Source organism: Aythya ferina (assembly GCF_964211825.1).
Source record: "Aythya ferina genome assembly, chromosome: 4".
NCBI lineage: Eukaryota > Metazoa > Chordata > Aves > Anseriformes > Anatidae > Aythya > Aythya ferina.
Window position 1 is genome coordinate 33,647,746 of NC_140300.1, and position 19,680 is coordinate 33,667,425.

Genomic DNA, 19,680 nt, shown 5'->3' on the forward strand with positions numbered 1-19,680 from the left:
AATTCTTTCCTTTTGTATCATAATAAAATTCGGTCTTTGTATATGGTTCAATAAGAACAAAAGCCTATTTGGCCTTCTTCTTCCTAATTTTAAATTTCAACTTGTAATTAACTTCTAAGAATCTTACAAAGGTGGAAAAATGTTTTTATTCTTTTTTTTTTTCTTTCTCTAGTTTTTATTTGTTCTGAACTTTCAGTAACTAACAAATCAATTCAAAAAGGCCAGTGAATTCACAAGTTCAGAGGCACAGCAAATGTGGAAATCTGCATGTGCTTTTCTCTTTCACACATCGCAGAGAAAATAAAACGAACCTACAAGGTATGGTCAGAGAAGGCTCTGGAAACCTCTGGTAAACCATGACATTATCATGTCCTCCTGAAAAATGGTACTGTGTTTTAACTCCTGACAGTAATTTAAGCATTTCCTATACTAAAGCTGTGAACTGACAATCATTGCTGGAAAGATGGAGGTAGCTTAAGACATAGCTATCCACAGCTGCTTGTTCCTCCTCTGCCAGAAATTACCCATACAGTTCAGCTCCTGGAACAAATCACTTGAGTGCTCCTCATCAACAGCTTTGCAGAAGTCAGCTGATCTAATTGAAACTGATGCCGTGGCTGTGTCAAGTAACTCAGCTGATTTTGTGCTGGAGTGGGTGAGGAGAGCTCATATATTCTGTTTCCTGGTTGAACTGTGAGGATATGACTGTCTGCAGATAGCTGCTAACAAATAGGAGAGAAGATTGGTTGTGTGATGGTGGCCTAATGCTGCTGCTGGTGCTACCTTCGGCAGACTGGAATCAATAGCAGTTGCTATAAAGAGGCCTTATCAGTCTGGATAAAGACAGAGACTTTACAGAAGCAGCAACTTAAATGCTTGAGAAGCATACAGCTGATGTTTGAGGCAAGGTAACTCAGCAGATACTGCGATTCTTTTATGAAAGCTTTTACTGAAACAGTCTATGAAATTCTGCAAAACAGTTTGTCTGAGTGTGCCCTTTAGCATTTTCACCTGAGAAGGAAAAATAAATATGTTTAGTTCAATATTACATTTGTCTTTTACAGGAATTGTGCAAGAGTAAAGTGCTGACAAAGTTTTCTTAAGGTCATCTGAAAGTTGCTAGCTGAATGGAAGGAGGGCCGTTGTAGTCACTTTGTTACTTGAACCCAGCTAAGAGGACAGAGGAAGAACTCGCACAGGCCAGAGAGTTGCTCTTTTTGTTGTGGTTGTTGTTTGTTTTTAAGAGGTTTACACAGAATGTGAAAGAATGTGTTTTAGCATCGGGTGTATGATAATCTTTTGAAGTACCTGCTGGAGCTTTCTACTTTCTGAATCTAAAATGCACAGCTTGGTAGTTAAGGCAAGAAAAGCAAAACAACACAGAAAAAAATCCACTTTGGTCGCAGAAAGTCTTGCGAGTCCAAAATGCAAGCACCCCCACTGTATCCCTCAGAAAAATATAGCCCTACAAACCTTGTGGTATTGCATGAAGAGGGCCCAACAGCAGCCATTCAAAGGTACTGAATTTTGCTGTTTTCTACAGATATTAGCAGCTTTTATTAGTTGCACATGGTAGATTAGTGCTGGAGGTTCTCACCATACATAGCTGCTAGGCAGGGTAGACCTCACCCACATGTCCCGGGCAGACCTAGTTTGAAGAAAGTGTGTCCTTAGTGCAGAAAGGCTCTTGATGCCCCCAAAAGGCCATGTCATGGTGCCAGGCTAGGATTGTTTGCAATACAAACCAGCAATGCAGCTGGCAAACCTCACCCCTGCTCTCACTGCATGTTTCCAGTCCCTGAGCATCAACCTCCTCCATCCCAAACTTGCTTATGTCCACAGATGTGCAGGGCTTTGGAGCTGGGGATGAGGTGGTAAGAGACAGAGCAGCAGGTGACAAAGAACAAAATCGTGAAGAATCACAGAATCACAGAATCACAGAATTTTCTAGGTTGGAAGAGACCTCAAGGTCATCGAGTCCAACCTCCAACCTAACGCTAACAGCCCTCCACTAAACCATATCCCTAAGCTCTACATCTAAGCGTCTTTTGAAGACTTCCAGGGATGGTGACTCCACCACTTCCCTGGGCAGCCTGTTCCAATGCCTCACAACCCTTTCTGTAAAGAAGTTCTTCCTAACATCTAACCTAAAACTCCCCTGGCTCAACTTAAGCCCATTCCCCCTCGTCCTGTCACCAGGCACGTGGGAGAACAGGCCAACCCCCACCTCTCTACAGCCTCCTTTAAGGTATCTGTAAAGAGCAATAAGGTCGCCCCTGAGCCTCCTCTTCTCCAGGCTGAACAAGCCCAGCTCCCTCAGCCGCTCCTCGTAGGACTTGTTCTCCAGGCCCCTCACCAGCTTCGTCGCCCTTCTCTGCACCCGCTCAAGCACCTCGATGTCCTTCTTGTAGCGAGGGGCCCAAAACTGAACACAGTACTCGAGGTGCGGCCTCACCAGAGCTGAGTACAGGGGGACGATCACCTCCCTAGCCCTGCTGGTCACGCTGTTCCTAATACAAGCCAGGATGCCGTTGGCCTTCTTGGCCACCTGAGCACACTGCTGGCTCATATTCAGCCGACTGTCCACCATCACTCCCAGGTCCTTCTCTGCCTGGCAGCTTTCCAACCATTCCTCTCCCAGCCTGTAGCTCTGCTTGGGGTTATTGCGCCCCAGGTGCAGGACCCGGCACTTGGCCTTGTTAAACTTCATGCAGTTGACCTCAGCCCATCGGTGCAGCCTATCCAGATCCTCCTGCAGAGCTTTCCTACCCTCAAGCAGATCGACACACGCACCTAACTTGGTGTCATCTGCGAACTTACTGAGGGTGCACTCGATGCCCTCGTCCAGATCATCGATGAAGATATTAAAGAGGACCGGCCCCAGCACCGAGCCCTGGGGGACGCCACTAGTGACTGGCCTCCAACTGGACTTGGCTCCATTCACCACGACTCTTTGGGCCCGGCTATCCAGCCAGTTTCTAACCCAACGAAGCGTGTGCCAGTCCAAGCCAAGAGCAGCCAGTTTCTTGAGGAGAATGCTGTGGGAGACGGTGTCAAAAGCCTTGCTGAAGTCAAGGTAGACCACATCCACAGCCTTTCCCTCATCCACCCAGCGCGTCACTCTGTCATAGAAGGAGATCAGGTTCGTCAGGCATGACCTGCCTTTCATAAAGCCATGCTGACTGGGCCTGATCGCCTGCTTCCCCTTCAAGTGCTGCATGATGACTCTCAGGAGGATCTGCTCCATGAGCTTTCCTGGCACTGAGGTCAAACTGACAGGCCTGTAGTTTCCTGGGTCTGCCCTCCGACCCTTCTTGTAGATGGGCGTCACGTTTGCTAGCCGCCAGTCGATTGGGACCTCCCCCGATAGCCAGGACTGTTGATAAATGATGGACAGCGGCTTGGCCAGCTCCTCTGCCAGTTCCCTCAGTACCCTTGGGTGGATCCCATCTGGCCCCATCGACTTGTGCACATCTAAGTGCCGTAGTAGGTCACCAACCAGTTCTTCATGGATAATGAGGGCCACATCCTGCTCCCCATCCCCTTCCACCAGCTCAGGGTACTGGGTATCCAGAGAACATCCGGTATTGCCGCTAAAGACTGAGGCAAAGAAGGCATTGAGCACCTCCGCCTTTTCCTCATCTCTTGTAACTAAGTTTGTAACTAAGTTTCCCCCCGCATCCAGTAAAGAAAATGGAGAACAAATTTAAAAACAAACAAACCCAGCCCTCAGGAGGGTTACATGATTTCAGATAGTTGTACCAAATCCATCACTTCCATCATTTGTCATCAGACCCCGTCAGAGCCTATCCCCATCGATTTCAGCGGGTTTGGGGCTAGGCCCAGAATCAATATGAAGTATTGAAAGTGCTGGTTAAAAACAGCGACAATTCTAGGGGCTCTGCCAGTCAAACACCATCTTAATGCCTGAATGATATACCCTGCTCAGCAGTCAGCTGCATCACTGCCGGGCCATTGGCTTTCAGAGGAAGTGTCTGTGGGTGACAGTGACAAAGACAAATACATCTGGAGGGTGACCATTTGATCTAAAGCTTTGACAGGGCTGCTCCCTGCCAGCAAGAGCTGACTCTGGACTGACGCAAATGTTCATTCTGGATTGAAATATGAACTTGGCATATACAGTGCACCGAAGCCAAAATTGAGAAGGTTTGCTGTTTAGTGGAAGTGCTGGTGCTAAAGTAAGCAGTTCTCCTTCTTGCTAAGTCTGCAAAACTAGCGACCAATATGGTCAAAATCAGAGGAATGCTGTCAATTTAGCACAAGCATAATTCTAAAGAATTTTAAGTCGCACTTGTAAAATCTGGTACCAGAAGGGTTGTTTATACTGCACAGTTAATAATGGAAACAGTTTCCATAATAAGTTTGCTTTTCAGTTGCTCTCCTTCCCTGTCCCTTGCAAATGTAAATTTAATAATAATAAAATGTAAACTCTGCAAAAAGGATTCAAAGCAGAAATCTAAAAACCTCCTATGTTCCCTGAAACTTCATGTCACCTCTTGTCTTCTAGTAGCATCTCTAAGGGAAGTTCACTGAAGAAATACACAATGGTTAGGAAGTGAATCTTCAGACTTTTTACCAGTTTTCTACTATTTTTTTGAGTCGTGGCAAACCTGGTATTTGTTGGCACTCGTGTGAAAAGCCTAGATTTGTTTTGTTGACTGACAAAATAGTAAAAGACTGTTTCTTTAGCTACCTATTGGGCATCTAAGGGAAAATGTGTTAATGTTTGACACATTGTTGTCACATTTTTCACAACACAGTGTTATCTAAAGTACAAAAAAACATCTCTCTGGAAAGAATAATATGATTTATTTCTGTGAGAATTTACAGATGTTTGTGAAGAACCCTTAAGAAACAGGAAGGACACTGGAACAGAGGTGAAAGCAAACAACTTGTGGATCTCCTCCTTTACAAACTCTCTGGATCAGTGCTGTGCTGGTTTCCTAACACATTTTTTTATATATATACTGCTTGGAAAAAAGCATAAACATTTCCTGAAAGTGCACCCTAGAGATAACCAGTTCCCAGAGTGTTACTGACTCTTTCCTTGCTTAAAAATAAGGCTTTCTTTGCATCCTGGGCAATGGGTAAGTGTGCAGACACTCTTTTTTTCCTGTGCACTTGTTGACCCCTGCGAAGGAGGCTAACCACAGGCTGAAAGGGAAATGGTGCAGCTCCTTTAGCTAGGAGATAGGCAGTGCTTCACTGCCTCCCCAGAGCCAGCATCCATGTGTTGCTCCTGTGCTGCATTGCTCAGAGACCTGGAAATGTGGGAATGTTTGAAATGTTGGACAGAGCCCAATCCAAGCAGATCAGCTGTGCTGTCTTTTGCTCTCTCAAATAAATGTAGTTAGCTTGCTGTTCGATTTTGTTTTATGTTCTTCCAGCACTGGGGAATTAGCCTGTGATCGGAAAGGTTCCCTTTCACCCTGAGCTGAAACCTGCTGTCATAACAGGGGGAAAACTGTTTTCACCACTGTCAGAAGAAGCATCCGGCGTTTGAGATAACAGCTTTTGAAACAGCACAGAACCAGTTATCAGTTTTGTCTTTTTAACACTGGCAGTTTAAATAACTTTCACCCTTAGTTCAGGGATACTTGCTGGTGAGAGCTGTTTTCAAGGATGGCTTAGGACCTTCAGGTAGGCAGAGAGGACACAGTATGCAAACAGAAAATGTTGAGCTATCGTTTTCCAGTTAAGTGCGAGGAAAATAAAATGAAGAGAGCAAAAGGCAAAAAAGCCTTATTTAAAGCAAAAGCAACCCAGCCTTGCACAGTGGCAACCACCACAATTCAGGGTGCAATACAATGCTCAGGGTACAAGCAGGGAAGCTAGACAGTTTAACAAAAGCAAACCTGAGAAGTTGCTTATTTATAAATTGTTTATTGCTTGTAAACACAATTTGTGAAGTATTTATTAGTTAAAATCCTCAACATTAGGTGTGCCTAGGGTTGTGAGCTGAGTGTTAGCACTGGTTGCCAGATTATTATTAAACGTTACCGCTGGCCAGTTTTCATCATATTACCAACAACACATATTACCAACAACATATTTATTTGGACTGCTTTATGAACTACGTGGGGTTAGCAGGGATCTGGTCTGGTTACACGGTGATCCTGTCAATGTGCTTGGCCTGGAGAACACGAGGGGCCTGCGCCGAGAGCAGGAGCAGGCCTTGCCCCATCTGCTTCGCTCTCCTCACCCGGCACCGCCGGGTCAGTGAGTTCACCCAACACAGGGGGTCTTCATCCTCTTCCTTTTCTATTTCTGTCACTGTTTGCTGTTTCAGTCGCATTTTAAAAGTCACCTTGCTCATTCTTAGGTGCCGTAAGCCCTGAAGGTGAGAAGCTCTACACCCTGAGTGAAGCTTTCCAAGGGGCAGAGAGGCATGGCTGCTATGACCTGCACTATCTTTCCAATCCAGTGCCACTGCCCTTGTGTGTGGAGGTACCTACACTGAATTTAAGACACTGCTCTCACACTTTTGACCATGTTTCACCATTATTTCTCCCTTTTATCCCAGAAGATTGTCAGAAGACCTGGAAAATGCCTGCATGGCCGTTGTTTCCCCCATGGACAGGAGCAGGCACTGCTCCACCTGAGCATGTTCGCTGCCAATACTGCACAGGCAGCTGTCCCAGGGGACGAGGAACAGATGACACTACCAATGCACAGCGTGTCAGAGGATCTCCCGGTCAATTTCCAAAGCCACTGGCTACACAGGGCATGAGGATTTCAAGCAATGAATGTGGGTAAGTGTCCTGGTTTCAGTTAGCACAGAATTAATTTTCTTCCTAGTAGCTGGTGGAATGCTGTGTTTTGGTTTAGAATGAGAAGAGTGCTGATAACACCCCGATGCTTTAATTGTTGCAGAGCAGTGCTTATACTAAGCCAAGGACATCTCAGCCTTTGCTCTGTCCTGCCAACGGGCAGGCTGGGGGGTGCAGTAAGAGCTGGGAGGGGACAGACCCAGGACAGGTGACCCAAACTAGCCAAAGGGGTATTCCATACCATCTGACGTCATGCTAAACAATATATAGGGGTGGCTAGCCGGGGGGAGGGGGCCGGACTGCTCGGGGTTAGGCTGGGCATCGGTCAGCGGGTGGTGAGCAATTGCATTGTGCATCACTTGTTTGTACATACTATTATTACTTTCGTATTATCACCATTGTATCATCATTATTATTATTGTTATTATTATTTTGTTATTTTTTTTTTCCTGTCTTATTAAACTGTCTTTATCTCAACTCACGGGCTTCACTTTCCATTTCTCTCCCCCGTCCCAGAGAGGGAGGGGGGAGGGTGAGCGAACGGCTGCGTGGTGTTTAGCTGCCGGTCGGGTTAAACCACGACAGTCTTTTTGGCGCCCAACGTGGGGCCCGAAAGGTTGAGATAACGGCAGATCTGATCAGAGTGTGTTAAACTAAAATTGGTGTAAGGATTAGACCTGCTTAATAGTCACTTGTCATAATGCTGATTGCTTTAATCACAACTCTGCTGCGCCTGTTTTCCAAATTGAGTATTATAGTACATTATTTTCCGTATTTGCTCTCTGTAGTGTTGTTTCTCCTCTCCGGGCCCTGGTTTCAGACCATTATGGTACTAAGTGTTATAGCAATGGCTTATGAGACGATAAGATATCTGGTCATGACTCTAACTTGGTATTTATACTCAGTAACATCGTGGACTCTGTACTTTGGAAACAGCATCTTGGGAACTATTAGCAATTATACCTATTGTTTTTCTCCATTAGAGAGTCAATCTGTGGAGGGGAAAGGGGAGGATATTTTTCCTTACTTGCTTACTCTCCCTTTCTCCTTCACCACCCCTGTATCCTCCTGGGTCACTCTGCCTTCCTCCTTCACCACCCTCTTATCCCCTGAGCTTGTCACAATAGCTCTCCAAGATATTGAATATTTCTGGAATACTCAGAATACCATAGTCTTGTTGTTCTGCCTCATGAATGCACTTCAGATTCTGCTTAAAGTTAAACAACTACTTATGAAGCTCATCCGGAGATCTGCCCGGAGGCAGTATAGTTGTGGGTGGCAGGGAGTATGGGTGGATATGGGCAGGCATCTAGAGCAGTTGGCACCCCCAGTGTGTTGGAAATTCACCCCTGAACAATGGCAAAATCCTCAAAAACTGGCAGAATGCTTGAAAAAAAGGTGTAATGATTCTGGCAGTTCCAAAGTAACACAAATCATTGTAACGTGCTGGGGCCTGGCTCATGCCTATCGAGCTGCCATTGATACTGCTGTCAACTTAGTGACAGACCCTGCGGCCACTCCAAACCCTGTGACAGATCCAACGGCCACTGTGACCCCTACGGTGGATTCTGCAGCCGCTCCAGTCCCAGCTCCTGCAGCCGCTCCAGTCCCAGCTCCTGCAGCCGCTCCAGTCCCAGCTCCTGCAGCCGCTCCAGTCCCAGCTCCTGCAGCCGCTCCAGCTCCAGCTCCTGCAGCCGCTCCAGCTCCAGCTCCTGCAACTGCTCCAGTCCCAGCTCCTGAAGCTGCTCCAGCTCCAGCTCCTGCAGCTGCTCCAGTCCCAGTTCCTGCAGTCGCTCCAGTTCCAGCTCCGGCCGCTACTCCAGTCCCAGTTCCTGCAACTGCTCCAGTCCCAGCTCCTGAAGCCGCTCCAGCTCCAGCTCCTGAAGCCGCTCTAGCTCCAGCTCCTACTACTGCTCCAGTCCCAGCTCCTGCAACTGCTCCAGCTCCAACTCCAGCTCCTGTAGCCGCTCCAGCTCCTGTGGCCGTGTCAGAGAAACGAGCTGTAGCAGTGCAAGTTGACCCTGCAGAGGGCATTCCAACCCCTGTGGCAGACCCTGTAACAAAGTCAGAGAAACGAGCAGTAGCAGTGCAAGCTGCCCCTGTAGAGAAGGTGAAAATATGGTATAGAAATTCAAGTCGTTTAGAACGCAGAGAGTCTTCTGCCAATCCAGGTAAGGCTTCTGCCAAAACTAAGTATAGAGATGACGAAGATGATGACGACGCTGGGCCGTCAAGGATTCAGGAGGAGGAAGATGAGGATGCCGAAAGAGCAACAGTAACTACCCGAAGCCTAAACGAGCGCGAGCTACGAGATGTGCGAAAAGATTTTGGTCGCTGTATAGGTGAGCAGCTTGTCACCTGGCTGCTCCGGTGCTGGGACTCTGGAGCCAATTGTGTGGAATTAGACGGCAGGGAAGCCAAGCGGCTGGGATCCCTTGCTCGAGACGCCGGCATTGACAAAGCAATTGCAGATGGAGCACGACCCACCAGCCTCTGGAGGCGTCTCCTCTCAGCTGTGAGGGAAAGGTATCCCTTCAAGGAAGATATTTTATGTCTACCAGGCAAGTGGACCACTATGGAGAAGGGAATCCAGTACCTGAGGGAATTAGCCGTACGGGAAGTGATTTATGAGGATCCAGACCTCAAACAAACATCCATAAGCTAATTCGTCAATTGGAGAGCCAAGGAGTGATCAGCAAGACTCATTCACCTTTCAATAGTCCCATATGGCCAGTGCGAAAGTCTAATGGCGAGTGGAGACTAACAGTGGACTATCGCGGCCTGAACGAAGTCACGCCACCACTGAGTGCTGCAGTGCCGGACATGCTGGAACTTCAGTATGAACTTGAATCGAAGGCAGCCAAGTGGTACGCCACAATTGATATCGCTAATGCATTTTTCTCCATCCCTCTAGCAGCAGAGTGCAGGCCACAATTTGCCTTCACTTGGAGGGGAGTCCAATATACTTGGAATAGGCTGCCCCAGGGGTGGAAACACAGCCCTACCATTTGCCATGGGCTGATCCAGTCTGCACTAGAGCAGGGGGAAGCTCCTGAACACCTGCAGTACATCGATGACATTATTGTGTGGGGTGACACAGCAGAGGAAGTTTTCGAGAAAGGGAAGAAAATAGTCCAAATCCTTCTGAAAGCCGGTTTTGCCATAAAACAAAATAAAGTCAAAGGACCTGCACGGGAGATCCAGTTTTTAGGAATAAAATGGCAAGATGGACGTCGTCAAATCCCAATGGATGTGATCAACAAAATAACAGCTATGTCTCCACCAACTAACAAAAAAGAAACACAGACTTTCCTAGGTGTTGTGGGGTTTTGGAGAATGCACATCCCAAATTACAGTCTGATTGTAAACCCACTCTACCAAGTAACTCGTAAGAAGAATGAGTTTGAATGGGGCCCTGAACAACGACAAGCCTTTGAACAAATCAAGCAGGAAATAGTCCATGCAGTAGCCCTTGGGCCAGTTCGAACAGGACCAGATGTAAAGAATGTGCTCTACACTGCAGCCGGGGAGAACGGCCCCACCTGGAGCCTCTGGCAGAAAGAACCTGGGGAAACTCGAGGTCGGCCTCTGGGGTTTTGGAGTCGGGGATACAGAGGATCTGAGGCCCGCTATACTCCAACTGAAAAGGAGATATTGGCAGCATATGAAGGAGTTCGATCTGCTTCGGAGGTGGTCGGTACTGAAGCGCAGCTCCTCCTAGCACCCCGATTACCGGTACTAGGCTGGATGTTCAAGGGAAGGGTCCCCTCTACGCATCATGCAACTGATGCTACATGGAGCAAGTGGGTTGCACTGATTACTCAGCGGGCTCGAATAGGAAACCCCAGTCGCCCAGGAATATTGGAAGTGATCATGGACTGGCCAGAAGGCAAATACTTTGGGATATCATCAGAGGAGGAGGTGGGTCGTGCTGAAGAAGCCCCACTGTACAACCAGTTGCCAGAGAATGAAAAGAAATATGCCCTGTTCACTGATGGGTCCTGTCGTATTGTGGGGAAGCATCGGAGATGGAAGGCTGCTGTATGGAGTCCTACGCGACGAGTTGCAGAAGCTGCTGAGGGAGAAGGTGAATCGAGTCAGTTTGCAGAAGTGAAAGCCATTCAGCTGGCTTTAGACATTGCTGAACGAGAAAAATGGCCAGTTCTCTATCTCTACACCGATTCATGGATGGTAGCAAATGCCCTGTGGGGATGGTTACAGCAATGGAAGCAAAACAACTGGCAGCGTAGGGGCAAACCTATCTGGGCTGCTGCATTGTGGCAAGATATTGCTGCTCGGGTAGAGAACCTGGCTGTGAAAGTACGCCACGTAGATGCTCATGTGCCCAAGAATCGGGCTACTGAAGAACATCAAAACAACCAGCAGGTGGATCAGGCTGCTAAGATTGAAGTAGCTCAGGTGGACCTGGATTGGCAGCATAAAGGTGAATTATTTATAGCCCGATGGGCCCATGACACCTCAGGCCATCAAGGTAGAGATGCAACATACAGATGGGCTCGTGATCGAGGGGTGGACTTGACCATGGACGCTATAGCACAGGTTATTCATGACTGTGAAACATGTGCTGCAATCAAGCAAGCCAAACGGTCAAAGCCTCTTTGGTATGGAGGACGATGGCTGAAATATAAATATGGAGAGGCCTGGCAGATTGATTACATCACACTCCCTCAAACTCGCAATGGCAAGCGCCACGTACTTACAATGGTGGAAGCAACCACCGGATGGCTGGAAACATATCCTGTGCCTCATGCTACCGCCCGGAACACCATCCTGGGCCTTGAAAAGCAAGTCCTATGGCGACATGGCACCCCAGAAAGAATAGAATCAGACAATGGAACTCATTTCCGAAACAACCTTATAGACACTTGGGCCAAAGAACATGGTATTGAATGGGTGTATCACATCCCCTATCATGCACCAGCCTCCGGGAAAGTTGAACGATACAATGGCCTGTTAAAGACTACCTTGAAAGCAATGGGCGCTGGGACGTTCAAAAACTGGGATACGCATTTGGCAAAGGCCACCTGGTTAGTCAATACTAGGGGATCTACCAACCGAGCTGGACCTGCCCAATCAAACCTGTTATGTACTGTAGATGGGGATAAAGTTCCTGTAGTGCATGTAAAAAATATGCTGGGTAAAACAGTCTGGGCTACTCCTGCCTCAGGAAAAGGCAAACCTATTCGTGGAATTGTTTTCGCTCAGGGACCTGGATATACTTGGTGGGTGATGCAAAAGAACGGAGAGGTCCGGTGTGTACCTCAAGGAGATTTAATACTGGGTGAGAATAGCCCATGAACTGAATTGCACCATGTTAAATAGTATATTTTACTGTATGTTATCACTACCATGATTACTATAGGTGACTAATTAGAATGTATGGAAAAGAGTGTAACCTGAGCATGACATAAATGGTATGGAATAAGGGGTGGATAGATGTCCTGGTTTCAGTTAGCACAGAATTAATTTTCTTCCTAGTAGCTGGTGGAATGCTGTGTTTTGGCTTAGAATGAGAAGAGTGCTGATAACACCCCGATGCTTTAATTGTTGCAGAGCAGTGCTTATACTAAGCCAAGGACATCTCAGCCTTTGCTCTGTCCTGCCAACGGGCAGGCTGGGGGGTGCAGTAAGAGCTGGGAGGGGACAGACCCAGGACAGGTGACCCAAACTAGCCAAAGGGGTATTCCATACCATCTGACGTCATGCTAAACAATATATAGGGGTGGCTAGCCGGGGGGAGGGGGCCGGACTGCTCGGGGTTAGGCTGGGCATCGGTCAGCGGGTGGTGAGCAATTGCATTGTGCATCACTTGTTTGTACATACTATTATTACTTTCGTATTATCACCATTGTATCATCATTATTATTATTGTTATTATTATTTTGTTATTTTTTTTTTCCTGTCTTATTAAACTGTCTTTATCTCAACTCACGGGCTTCACTTTCCATTTCTCTCCCCCGTCCCAGAGAGGGAGGGGGGAGGGTGAGCGAACGGCTGCGTGGTGTTTAGCTGCCGGTCGGGTTAAACCACGACAGTAAGTTGTATGGCACTATAATTTGTTGCACAGCCGACTATCTACTGCCTCACCTGTTCTCTGTGAGCACCATTCTGAGAACCTCTGGTCTGGTTCTCAGTGCCGTGATTATTGCCTTCACACAGATACCTTTTTTCTCCTTCCAGTACATGTTTTATTTTTTCCTCGTCGTCTCTTCTTTCCCCTCTAACTCATTTTCATAACAACTGCACTTAAGTGTGATTATTCCCTCATTTGTGCAAGTACATCACCCCTTAAAATCCATGGTATATTTGTGCGTGAAGAATTCACTGTTGGATTCCTCCACCCCTTCCTCTTTTCTTAAAAACAAAAATGAACAAGCATTGAGAGGAATAAACCCCCACAAAGTCTCAGTATTATCCTGCGACACAGCAGTCTTTAAGACAGCAAGTGAAATGTAGCTTCTCCAACAAAAACGCTAGAGGAGGTTGAAAAAAAATGTAGGTGGGTATTTGTTCTTACAAAAGGCTTATTGTATAGAGCTAGTATTAAACATGGGGTGGTATCCTGCATACGTCTTTGTACACCCAAACTCCAAGTCTGTGGGAATTTCCAAAGTGCAAAAGGCACAGAGTCTAAGTCAGAATTATTTGTAAACATGGGATAGATGAGATTTATGTAACAGGCTACTGCAGATTTATGAATCCAGGAAAGGAAATAATTACAAAGGAAATTGAAGTTAAAAATAATCACGAACAACTAAAAAGCCTGTGCTTTCTCCTCTTTCTCTGGCAACACAGTGTTACACCCACTTACTGTGTGCCAGTTCATTCTTCCTGATAACTACTGAGGCCAGTAATGGAGGCTCCAGTTTAAAAAAGAAACTTTACTTCATGAATGATTATTATATGTTCAAACTAGGTTTTAGATTACTTAGACAAAAAACATATACAATTTGCCTATACATCTAGCACAAAAAGACTTCTAATAATGTGTTTTGGTACAATGCACTTCTTTTGAGAGCAGAAATAACTAAAAATAAGTGAAATGCAAAAACAAAAACTAGAGCTAACCTACAATCTCATGAAATTTATTACCAGCAGAACAGCATAAAACATAATCAGCAAGACACAGCTGCACTGTCAGTTGTACTCGAGACAACTTTCTAGGCAACTTTTTTCTTTCTTTTATGTAACAAATTCCTCCCTTTCCTCCCTTTGCATTCTCTGCATGTGGTCCCGTTTTAGCAGGGACCAAATGCTTTGCTCTCTTCTGTGCTGCTGTGAGCCAGGTCCCATAAGTATTGCAGCGGGAGCTGCACAACCAGGAAAGCCCAATGCCTTTCTGCTGGGAGAGGTTTCCGAATTGTGCTCCACGTTCTCCTGGGGTGTCCTGGCTCTGTGGTCTGGAAAGGGAATGATCAATTACCTTTCCTCTAGAACACGTGCTAGATCTAGCCATAATTTGCCCCTGGAGGGCCTTCTAGTTTGTAGACCTCTGTAGACCACTTTTCATATTCAAAGTAAGAATGTGTTGATAATAAAGTGACATGTGGAGCTGTGATATGTGAACAGTGAAGGAAAGAACTGCTTATAGTTCCCCAACAAGTACTGGTAGGGCTACAGGCACCCAATAAAATCCCATCTAAACCAATAACGCAGCTAGCCAGAAACAAAAATGAGGAGAAAGGCTCAAGGTATAACTCCACAGCGCTGGACACCGATGTTGCCTGCAGTGCATGTAGTGATGCTGGTGGCCATGCCAAGGAGCAGAGAGATCGTGCACCAACCGTACACACACCCAAAGCCGGGCACAGGTTTTTAATGGGTTCAGAGGACAGATCGCAGGAAAAGGCAATGGGATGAAGGAAGTCTCAGGGACCGTAATAACAACAATAACTTCCTTAATAGCAACAATCTCCTTAATAGTAAGGAAGTTGTAATCTGCACCAGAAAAGGAAGCTGCAGCACCATTAAGCTTCCTGTGTGCATGCCTAGCAAGTGATGTGGGGGAAAGCTGAGGAAGGAGGGCTTTTAACATACCACATGAAGGATTTGGGGAAAAACCTGTACAGGTGCGACATAAGGACACTCAAGTGTGTTTTAATAATTGCCAAGACATGGTGACAGGTTTGATGGGATCTTTAGATGTTTGCATGTTTTCACCTGTCTTTTATTTTCTGAAATTAAAAGTAACAGTTTCTTCACGGGTATATGATTTCTAATGCTGTCTGAAAATGGTTTTGATAGAAGAATTTTAACAAGTTGTAGGTAATGGCTTTTGGCTTCTGCAAGCTAATTCCTGGAGTGGCTGAAATCAATGTTCATTTTAGAGGGTTTGATGCCTGGTTCCTCACAGAATAACCTGCACAACAGAGGTCTGAATGAGATGCATGAGATCGTTTCTGCACATTTTGCTGAACAGCACCTGTCTAAAATAGAGGTTTTATTATAGGTGTTGGTTTACAATCACAGTCACTAATGACGTTGGAAGGAAAAAGTTTGCTAAAGTGATTCTTTGAAGAAAGTAAAATAGCCGTGTGTTGTTAGCAACTTTAATACACCACACTTACTGCTGATTGACTTTAAAACTACATTATTTAGTTTAGAGGAACATGGCAGCCTGTGGAGTAAATAATATTTTCTTACAGATTTTTTTTTTAGCCATTTATTGAAGAATAGCTTTAACCTTCACTGTGTTTCCTATATTCATTTAAGATCTGGGAGCACAGAGCTAGGAGGATTTCTTCCAAGGAAATCTGTTCTGGAATCAGTTTTTAGATACAACAGGAGACTGACGACTTCCACTGAAAGACAGACAACCTTCAGTGAAGCTACTTGAATGAAGTGACTTCGCAATAAAATAAAAACCCTGCAAGGTACTGATGAAGGTCAAGCATAAACTAAGTTAATTCTGTAATTGGTAACAAGCGACTTCCAGCTCTGGCAAATTATATACTTAATGCAAAGTATTAATATTCGTTGTTTTGTTGAAATGAGTGTCTGTGATCTCATCCTTGAATGAAAAGAACCAAAGAATTTAAGATTTCGCCACTAAGCTAAGGCATGGGTGTGTTTCTGGACCACTGGCTGCTGGCTTTTGGCTTATGCTATAGGCAGCATCTCAAGTATTTTGTACAAAGGAGTTGGATACGTATTTATACAATTTATACAATATTTATGCCTGAGCTCAGTGTTTGTTTTGAATGCAGTTGAGAATGAACTCATACAGTAAACACTGGTGTCATTTAGAGATAGCACAAACCAAGCAGCACTTCTGTTCATACGCTCACTGCTCCATCGGCTTCAAAGCACTCGCTGAAGCACAACTGGAGAAAGAATGTAGTTTCATAAAGCGCAGCTCCTGCTTTTTCCCTACCGATCCATGATAATTTTCTCAGAGCTGGGGGAAGGAAATGTTTGAAATTCTGAGCTGGTTACCATGCTGCTCTCGGTCCAAGTGAGCCCAACCCAAGATGTGAGATGCCCGCATCTGCACTTCAGCAGCCTCTTGTGATATTGAGCACAGCATCAGGAAAACAATTTCCCAACCATATATCATTAGAGAGCTCAGTGCAAGAGGATTGCCTGACAAAGGCTTTTCAATCTGATAGAGACTGTGAAGGCTCTTTACAGTTTCCTGATTAAATGAATTGTCTCTTAAACCAACTGATGACAATGAATCAGCTTCTAGCTCCTCAACCACAGGTGCGTGATCCTGCTCACCCTGCTGGCAGGCGACTTGTGTAGGCCCCTGATGCTTTTTGGGGTGAGGAAGGGTTGTGGTGGTGGTTGGGGCAGGAGGATGCATGGACTGGAGGCTCTGCAGCTGTGTTTTGGGCTGGCTCCCTGCCTGCTCTGCCTGCTGCTTGGGGAGAGGATCCTGGATCGTGGGGAAAATACCTCCAGGATTAGTGGGCTGAAGGGGGAACCAAGATCCGAGCTGCTCAAGCACTTGCATACGGCAGCTCAGTGAAGTGTTGCTTGCTTGATTTGTTTTCTTTTTGACTTTCTGTCATGTTTCTGTTGGAGGAGCACTGATGTGCCCAGTGCTGACCCTTAGAGGGGCTGTTCCTGTGGGCTGCAGGGTCACGTCAGCTGGAGCAGTGGCTGCTTGCTTCCCCTGGAAATGGCGGTAGTACCCAGCTGCCTTAAAAAGGTAAATTGTAAGTCCAAGAAATGGGAATTAAAGTTTCCAGTCACATTTTTGCTGTTGTTAAATAGTGTCATGTACCCAGGATCTTCTGGTTTTGTATAAATACATTCTGACAACTTCAGAATTAGCTTGACTTTGACCCTTGAGTGGCATCAACCAAAGACACAATGTGAATTAACAGACTTGGCAGCATTCAGAACAATGTTTGGAGAGATGTCTTTGGTTGAAAAACAGAAGAGGTACAGATAATTTAGAGACGGTGCTTTTGCTCAACCACCCCTCTTTCAAGAAAAAACAAATACAACCAACCAAAAAAAAAAAGTGGAAAAAAAGTCAAAACAGAAACAAACGAAGAAAAAACTTGGAGTCTTAGGCATAAAAATAAACATTCTGAGGCAAATGGGAATGCCACCTCATTTAGAATAAGTTCAAGTGTAGAGGACAGGGTTATAATTTTCCTCAACTTGAAAGTTATATGATGAGACAACATTTATAAAACCTCTTGTCAATTCCCATGCTGATAACCGGAGACGCAGCATCATTCGCTGAAAAGAATTAAGCATGAATGATTCGCTGTTTCCTAGACCATGAGAAAAATCTGGGCAAGCTTGAAAAGCTATGCCCCAGGGACAGCGTTCAAGCCGGGGCCGATTGTGCTGCGTGCATGTGTGCGATGCCATTGCAAGCTGTCCGCTTCCCCTACAAAGAGGCTGAGCCTCCAGTACAGCCCAGAGAGGATTTGGTGAAAGAACCCCTTGAACTACCTCCCCTCCATGGGAATTTGAATCTAGGTGTGACAATCACCCCGTTGCATGACTTTTAAGGTATTGAACTGTATTACAGTGCATTGTGTATTTCATCTCTTAGCCTACAGGCACCTCGAGGATGGCTGGATGTGTCAGGAGAAGCTCTCTTGGTGCTTCAGATGTGAATCATTGACTCATTGACTGGGTTATAAAGGGCAAAGTCAATTAATCAGCTCCTTCCTTCTTTTTTGTTTATGCAAATAACACATCTTGAACCTTTGGTTATTCGTGTACCCTTTCAAATGTAATTTCTACAAATAAATTTCAAATGTCAGATATATTTTATCATTTAGCATCAGCATATAGGAGGAAGAGGTGAAAGAAGCAATCCAGCATCATTACTTATGGGGAAGAAAATTACGAGAAAATTCTTTAAAGAAGAGAGAGAAGAAACAGAAAGCTGGAGGAAAATATCAGGAGCTCATTTGTGGACACTCCCCCGAAAGGTCAGGGGAGGCAATGGAAGGAATGAAACTGTTGATGGAAATCAGCAATGCAGACAAACATCCAAAAAAATACAATCTTCAAAAAAGCAGCAGGCAATCAGGCAGGGGTGCTGTGAGAATCCACAAAACTCCAGTCAGTGCTAAAATAGGACAGCCACCCGGCTCTGTGGTGCAAGGGGCGTCAGCGCAGCCCCAGGCGCCCACCTGGGCAAGAAGAGAGCCCGCAGCGACAGCGTTTGTCCACCCCTGGCCCAAGGATGCTGGCAAAAGAGCACCAACCTCTCAGGTGTGGAAGCAGTAGGGGCCAAATGATGGGCTCCAAGACACACAAGCCTGAACGTGAAATGAGGCTGTTGCCTCTGACTGCAAAACTGCTCCTGCTATCGGTTTTGGAAATAGTTCCTACTGCTGCTGCACGAGCAAAGGACCGAAGATGTTTTATACAGAAGTACTGCTGGCCATCCTAAGGCGAAAGGAAGCATGCTGTTAGAGAGGCTGCGCTATAAATACACACGTGTATTCACTTGTTACATAAACGCAGTGGCATGTTGGACTTAGGCTGGCCTTTCTGTGAAAATAGACCTCACTGCGGCCTTTCAGGACTTGAAGGGGACTCACAAAAAAGATGGAGAGCAACTCTTTGCTCCATTGGATAATGACAGGATGAGGGGGAATTCAAACTGAAAGAGGTTTAGATTGGATCTGAGGAGGAAATTCCTCACCCAGGAGGTGGTGAGGCGCTGGCACAGGCTGCCCAGAGCAGCTGTGGCTGCCCCATGCCTGGAGGTGCCCAAGGCCAGGCTGGATGGGGCTGTGGGCAGCCTGTGCTGGGGGGAGGTGTCCCTGCCCATGGCAGGGGCTGGGACTGGGTGTGCGTGGAGGTCCCTCCAGCCCCAGCTGTTTTTGGCTCTGTGGGACACGCTCCGCCCTGGAAATTAAAGTGTTTAAGAACAAATTTTGGTCTTGCTTTTCCTTTTTCTCTTCCTTTTTCCCTTTCTCTTATCCCTTTCCCTTGTTCTCTTCCCTTTCCCGTATCATTCTCCCTTTTCCTTTCCCTTTCCCTCCTCCCTTTCCCTCACGTTCCTCCCTTCCCCTTTCCCCCTCCCCTCCCCGCCCTCCCTCACCCCCAGCCCCGCCCTCTCCCAGCCCCCGCACGGCGTCACCACCGTCTCCCCGCATGCGCAACACCTCCCACAGCCGGGCGGAAGAAGGGCGTGGTCTCCCCCACACACACCCACCCCCTCTTCCACCCGCGCCTCGCGATTGGCCCTTTCCACCCCCCCGCCCCGCGCCTCCTCCCATCCCGTTGGCCCTACCTCCCGGCGGCGCTTCCCCATTGGCTGCGGCGGCGCTGCGGCCGGGGCGGGGGCGGTGCCCACCGGGAGTTGCGGGAAGGCCCGGGCCGCCGCCGCTTCCGGGTCCGTGGGGGAGCCGCGGCGGAGGAAAATGGCGTAAGTGCGGGGCGC

General features: G+C 46.6%; 1 protein-coding gene and 1 long non-coding RNA gene across 12 annotated transcripts in view; both read left to right on the forward strand.

Annotated features, from left to right (window-relative positions):
• Positions 1-531: 531 nt before the first annotated feature.
• LOC311435957 lies at positions 532-18,772 on the forward strand. Of its 2 annotated transcripts, none has more exons than XR_014692507.1 (5): positions 532-908; positions 6,344-6,468; positions 6,545-6,773; positions 15,581-16,965; positions 17,830-18,772. It is a non-coding gene; the product is annotated as an uncharacterized lncRNA (long non-coding RNA). The 2 variants fall into 2 exon arrangements; XR_014692508.1 differs by lacking the exon at positions 532-908 and adding an exon at positions 5,247-5,661.
• A 765-nt stretch (positions 18,773-19,537) lies between these two features.
• The window catches only part of BLTP1 (bridge-like lipid transfer protein family member 1), a 113,881-nt gene continuing 113,738 nt past the window's right edge, over positions 19,538-19,680 (forward strand). For all 10 annotated transcript variants that reach the window (XM_084518066.1, XM_084518068.1, XM_084518072.1 and 7 more), the window contains exon 1: positions 19,538-19,665. The gene's annotated coding sequence lies outside the window, so the exon portion shown is untranslated. The remainder of the gene's footprint in view (positions 19,666-19,680) is intronic.